The sequence below is a fragment of the Cuculus canorus genome, chromosome 3 (genome assembly GCF_017976375.1).
Source record: "Cuculus canorus isolate bCucCan1 chromosome 3, bCucCan1.pri, whole genome shotgun sequence".
In the NCBI taxonomy this organism is placed as follows: Eukaryota; Metazoa; Chordata; class Aves; order Cuculiformes; family Cuculidae; genus Cuculus; species Cuculus canorus.
Window position 1 is genome coordinate 76,989,627 of NC_071403.1, and position 6,922 is coordinate 76,996,548.

General features: G+C 39.4%; 1 long non-coding RNA gene across 2 annotated transcripts; it reads right to left on the reverse strand.

Moving 5' to 3' along the window:
• Nucleotides 1-472: 472 nt before the first annotated feature.
• Nucleotides 473-2,240, reverse strand: LOC128851650 (uncharacterized). Of its 2 annotated transcripts, none has more exons than XR_008449035.1 (3): nucleotides 2,123-2,240; nucleotides 1,211-1,316; nucleotides 473-691 (listed from the first exon to the last, which is right to left on the reverse strand). It is a non-coding gene; the product is annotated as an uncharacterized LOC128851650 (long non-coding RNA). The 2 variants fall into 2 exon arrangements; XR_008449034.1 differs by lacking the exon at nucleotides 2,123-2,240 and adding an exon at nucleotides 1,506-1,597.
• Between the last annotated feature and the right edge of the window lie 4,682 nt (nucleotides 2,241-6,922).

A 6,922-nucleotide genomic window follows, 5' to 3' on the forward strand; every position in this document is an offset into this window, starting at 1 on the left:
CTACTTTATAGCTTCCCATCAATAATTTTTCATGCAATATCTTAGAAAAGTGAAAGTGTATAGGAACTTTAAATGTACCAAATACCTCCTTTTTCTAAAGTTTCAGTAATTGTTCTGAGTTACAGGATAAGACTAGGATAGAACAAATGCTTTGCTAGTTTCACGACTGAAGTGCTACAAAGGCTGAGCCTTCAAGCAGATGTCAAAGAAACAATGTTAGTTCTGCCTTTTCCCATCTTCCTAGACCTCTACTTTTAATAAGGGAAGGACAACAGTTTTGTTTAGTGTAAATACTTTTGAAATACCTTTCAATTTCCAGAAGATTCTGTATCACATGATCTTGTAGATTATGTAAATCGACTTTTACATTATTACAAAATAGTTGAACTTTGCTTTAATTTTAATTGTGATTTGTAGTGTATTTATTGATATCTTTCACAATGGCTTTACAATTACATTTTATTGCCTCATATTTATATTACACATAACAATTGATAAATGAATTTCTGTCCTTTCTGGCCTGAATTAAAAATGAAAGTTGATTACCATCAAATTTCTATGGGGGTAAAGTACATCTTGTTTTAGTGTTTTGTTGGTGAAAACAGGCATAAGCAAACGGTGTAGCTAAACACCATGAAATGAATGGCTTTATCAGTTCAGGCAGGAATAAATCAGATAATTGGCCCAGAAGCTGCAAGGAAAAAAATATCCATGTTTAAGGAGAAGTGAAAATATGTATGCCTCAAAATTGAAAAGTCTAGAATTACTTATTTTCTGTCAGTTACGGGCAATTCATTTTTCCTAGTTAATTGCAATGATGGTTTGTCCAAACAGGCAACTCCAATGTGGGAAAGCGTTTATCACACTTGAGGCATGCAGAGTTTGTTTGGACTTAGAGGAAAAAAAAAAAAATATCAAAATCGCAGTCCAATTTTCTGAAATTGAAGTTGTCAGATACATAAGGAACTTTAAAGCTGCATTCTGTTGCTTCAGAGCTATGTTATCACAAGGAAATACTCCTGCAGTTTCTGCCCTTTCTAACCTGAGTTAAAACTGAAGACTGATTTTTCACACGTTTCTAAGCAATTTGCAATGTGAAAAAGCACCTCTGACCTCAGGGAGCCTATTTTGTCTGAACCAGCAAGCCTTCTCGTCTTTGACTGTTGTACCTCAGACACGCAAGTGCCTTCCACCAGAATTAAACACTTACCTTCCAGGGAAAAATATGCAAAATATGCCAGCAGCACCTCCGACAGTCATGGTGCCGACTAGTTTGACCTCCTTATTCTCAGAAATATGATTCCCATTTTCAGAATCTGAAACAAGGCAAAAAGAGATCCTGAGTCCATTCATAATTACAGTAGTAAGCATACATATAGTACTTGCATTTTGAAAGTATTTTCTAGATGTTAATTTATTAATTACATTTACTAACTACTAAAACCCTAATCCTTTCTCCTCAGTATGCTGGCATTCTGCAATTCAAAAGGAAAAAAAAGTATTACATTTTGCCAAGGGAGTAAAAAATAAATTTGTTCTTCAAGTTTGCAATATGTTTTGGCTGCTGCAGTGTGTAAAAGCACATTTGGTTCCCAAGTCATATGATGAAGGGCTGGCTTTCATAACAAGGAACCCGTCTGTGCTACTTGCATCAACAGCTTTTTCCTCTCTTATTAAGTAGGAGGAATATGAATTGAGAACAACCCAAATATGGCTTCCACCTGTTTGTTTTGGCATTAGATCTTGAAAACCGATGAATCCAAGTGTTGTAGTTGTGCAAAAAAAATACAGTCTTGCCATTCATGAGAAATTTTGACTGTTAACAGTGGCTTAAGTTGCATTGCACATTGTTCACACTTTCCCTTGCTGGACGGCTTACTGCCTTAGGTCAACTAACACCAGCACTGTCGTTGGTATTTAGGAAACTTGTCACTCATCCTTAACTGTGCTTCCTACTATCTCAGTTTTCAAACAACTACTTTACCTATGTAGGCATTTTGCTTAGTGACCCATCTGTCCTTTTCAACCTAAGCTAAAAGTTGAATAATTTTTCAAGTGACAGTCTTCTATCTATTTCACAACTTGGAAAAGAACACCCAGACCAAAAGGAGCTTCGTATTACCTGTATTATACTTGTCCTAGTCTGTGAGCCCACTCATAGAGTTCTTGGCACAGGAAGGACGTGGATCTGTTGGAGCGAGTCCAGAGGAGGCCACAAAGATGATCCAAGGGCTGGGAGCAGCTTTCCAGTACTTAAAGGGGGCTACAGGAAAGCTGGGGAGGTGCTCTTTGTCAGGGAGTGCAGGGACAGGGCAAGGGGTAGTAGTTTTAAACTGCAAGGGGAGGGATTTAGATTAGATATTCAGATTTTTTTCCCTGGAGGGTAGTGAGTTACTGGTACAGGTTGCTCAGAGAAGTTGTGGATGTCCCATCTCTAAAGGTGTTCAAGGCCAGGTTGGATGAGTCTTTGAGCAACCTGATCCGGTGGGACCTGTCCCTACCCATGGCAGAGGGTTTGGAACTGGATGATCTTTAAGGTCCCTTCCAACCCAAATCATTCTATCATGTCTCAAAGAACTCCATTTCAAAAATAAGGAAGAACAGCTTCCTTTTCAATTTTGTCAGTGATGAGGATCCTCAGACTTTCTCTCATCTTGTGTTTCTAAACTGGTCCATCATCCAAAGCAGACACTGAAGGATGCCAAAGGGATTCAAGAAGTTGCTGCCACCCTGCTCACCAACTTTTAGACAAGATAGCAGCAACTTACTTTCTCCAAGAAGAAGCATCTCTGGTTACTAGCTGCAAGTTTTTAGATTAACAAGGGCATTTTCATTGTGCAGAGCTGCTCTATCTCTTCAGGATGGGGGCATGAGAAGAACTTATAATTACTGCCTGCTCTGGAAGAGTTTACTCCCCTGGACCTTGGGAAACTGATTTGCTCTAAAAATTTTGGGTAACAGCAGTTTCTTGTCTGGTATAAACAGTGAAGAACGGTAGTTAGAGCTGCTTGTCTCTGCTCCTGCCCCTAGAAACTCAACTGAGGTTATTACTTTCTTGAGAAACAAATCGCAAGATGGCAGTAGGATTAATGGTCTAACCAGTCTTCTGAAGAGTATGAAAGCAATATGGATCACTAGTTTTAAGTCAAGGAAGCAGAAACATTGATTTTATAAACAGCTCATTTATGGTGGTTTGTAGCTAGAAAATCTTATCTGGAGAAGTGTAGCCTCCTTTGCTTTATTTAAAAAACTATGAGAAACTGCTCTACCGAAATATAGGCAAAATTTTCATGAGCGGAAGACTACAACAGCATCTGAATGAGGTGCCAAGGAACTTAAGCTTCCTGTATAGTATGGGACAAAAATAGAGTCTTCTAAAGCATGATTCAGAGTAACTAATTTTAGGTCCCTAAAGTTAGGCTGTCTAAATACTCTGTTACATGTTTCAAGTTGGATGGGGAGGAGGATTCAACATTGCCTAAAGCACATACACTGAGCACTGATATTGTTCTGTTTTTATAATGCCTGTTTAGATACACATTGTAATATAAGTGGAACTTTTCCCGGTTTGGTCTATATTGAACATCAACAGAAGGCACTTATGAAGTGGTCAAAGTGATAATATAGGCACCTGTATTGTAAAACTTTGCTATGTAGACAAGGCTGACCAAATATGTGCAGCACTGCTGTCCTTCACTTTACCTTCTTGGTGGTTCTGTTTATGAGAGTTCAGGTGACTAAATATATCATCAGTCATATCAATTCACAAGATATTATTTGGCCTCCCCTCCTTCCCAGATAAAGTTAATGGGTTACTGTTCTTAAAAGCATGGATGGTCACTATGCAAAACCAGGACCAAAATCCTTCTTGGTGAAATAAATAAATTTGTAGAAAAATCAGTTTTCCCTCTCAACTCCCTGGATTTGTTCACTTTAGTGTCTTATTGTGTAAGATATGGAAAGCAAAACTGGCTCAAATTCACACAAGAGAATCTGGCTTTGGCAGCCTGTTTCCTCTACATATCTGAAACTCCCGAAATACCTCCGGAAACTATTGTGCCTGCAGGGAGAAAAAGTAATAGACTAGAACCTCATTATAGGAGCTTACTGCTGATTTCTTTGCAAATTACTTTGAAAAATAATAATTCCTTGGATATGAAATAAATGCAGCTAGCTTTGGGGAAATAGGCGTTAATTTTTTTTCTTCTAATTATTTTTTCTCTTGAGGCACTGAGATGGGTTTTTCTTTTTCACTGTCTTGCTAAACAGAAACCACACGCAGCAGAGCACGTGATGACAGTGAGCTCAAAGGTCAAATCTAGAGGTATTGCTGTTCTAGGAAGTTGAGGAAATACAGTCCCTTACCAGCCTGCAGCCACTTGCATAGATACTGCTTGCTACAGACTTAGCAGTTTCATACAGCTACTCTGTGTTTGCTGAAGCAGAATTGCAGCAGACCTTACCGCAAGTCCTGGAGTAGCTGATGGTGGGGTTTTTTTTCAATGGTAAATGCATCTGTTGCATCCGCATTTGCAGTTCTCTGTTCTCTAGCTTGTCTATTCATTTCTCCCCTTTCAGTCTTCTTCCAATACTTATGTTATCCAAATGGCAACTACATATACCTTTTCTGTGCAGGATTTATCTTTCACGTTAGGAATAAAATGTAAAATACCAACTTGTTTGATAGTATTCTACTTCATGAATAGTCCCATTGACTGCAGTGGGGAATCATACACAGCACTGTGCTTCTTCACATTAGAAGATTGTAAATATTTTCTTTTAGAAAAGCCTTCAAAGCCCATTTGGATATCACTGATGAGTGGAACCTGTGAACAGGTCCTCTCATCCTAAAATATATGCAGTTTCTCCTCTTTTGTGTTAAGCTTTAGCTGAAAATGTTAAGGTCTTCCATGTTGTTCCCGTTCAGGGAAGAAATTGGCAACATCTGTTTTTAAAAAAAAAGAAAAGAAAAAAGTATAAAGTCTGGTATCCCAACCCAAGATAAATCAAATATCAGCCAAAAATCTTTGTTCAGGTTTTCAACCTTGTTTCGAGCAGCATGCAGCACGAATAATTGTTGTGATATCATGGTCATAGCACGAGTGGCAGCTCAGACTGTCACTCTCTGGGTGGATTGAGTGCTTGCAGTTTTGAATATTTAAATATTTATGAATTCTGGAAGAGAGGCAAGTTCACTTAAATATTCCCTTAAGCAACCAATCCTTTCTCTCCTGCTAAAGAATTATTTATACTTTGGTATATGCATTGTTTGGTTTTATGCGTTGAATCCACATGGTAGACATTTTGGCACATTTCTAAGGCAGCAGCTTCTCTCCTGAGGTATTATGGAGACATCCAGCAGCTTAACAAACTTTGAGAGGATCATATGAAGCAAGCTCAGAGCAAATGAATCTAGCATTCATTTGGTCTAACATGGTGAGCTGTTTATGCTTATGTTCTAGTAACATGGGATCCTAAGTATGCTTGTGTCAGAGGCATGATTATGGCAATGCAGGTCCGGCTGCCTAAAATTGGGTTTCAAGAAACTGTAAATTCATGGGGTTTATTATTGTGTTAGGTTAGGAAGAGTTCAAAGTGAAACAATTAACATTTCATAACAACTTCGGAAATGTAACTGTCAGAAAGACCATTTAGGATAGAAGGAATGTTCTAATTAAGGAACACAATATGACTGTAAAATCAGAGAAAACCCAGGGAGAGGGGAAAAGTCACTTTTGCCACATCTGTATATTGTAACTTAAAGGCTAAGCCCAGTGGAAAACTGAGCAATAATTAGTGTTAAGCCGGAAGCTGCCCTTCTACTGGGCAAAGCATCAAGAACTGGGTGAAAGAACTAAGGAAGCTTAAAAAACTCAAATGAGAAAGAGAATCTGTCTGGAATGAAAAGAGCAGAAGAGATAGCTTGTACTCTCCAGAGAGCACTTTGCAGGACAATGCAGTAGGCGTTAACTGTTAATTCCTCAGACAGAGAGTGATACCGCTATCTACAACCCCCATGTGTTTTCTTTTTCAGTGAATGAATACAGAATCTGATTCATGCTTTCCTGGCTTTGCCAAATGTATGCTCAAATCCTGTAACTATGCTATGAATTAATCTCCTCACCCAAAGGCCTGATGAGACATGGTTGGAAAAAAGGTTGTCCTTGAAGATTCCAGCCCTGTTTGCCTTGAAAAAATAGAGTAAGGGATTACCAATCTGATAATCAGCATCTGGAATGGTATCAGCAGGAGGCCTGGCAGTCTCTGAAGTTAGAAGAAACTGGATCAGTCAGTCTGGTTATCCCCAGCAAATGAACACCTTTGGAGAGCAGAGCATTTTGAATTGGGAAGTTGGGAGGAAAGAGCATTTAGGATAGTGTCAGGGTGCAAGAGGTGTTACCAAGCAGGGGTCACTTTCAGATCCCAACAGAGCATACAATGGCTTGGTGTGCTTGAGCTGTGGAGCACACCACTGATGAGCAAAAGCAGACAAGGGGGATTGGGAGTGTTCGTTAGAGCTTGGCGTCATTCGCCTTGAAGACCTTGGAAATTGATAATGAAGGAGCCAGCTAGCAGCAGTTTACTGATAAGTGGGCATTGGAATGCAGAAAGCTGGCTGCATTTGGTTCAGGAGTTTGAAAACAGCCAGAGGAGACCGAGTCTGGGCAAAGTTCAAAAAGAAATATATTCATCCCAAGGAAGACTTCCTACTTCATCCTTAAGACCGCGGCCCACAACCATCGGGAGGCACTACACAGGCACAAGACTGGAGCGAACTCCCCAGAACTAATTATAATACAAAGCGGGGAAAGGGTATGAATATGTAGTAGGCACTTATACCTATGCATGTCTTTACACTATAAGTAGCTGCTTGTTAAACTATACGGTGTGCAAGCTAGGAGGAGAACCCCCTTGCACCCCA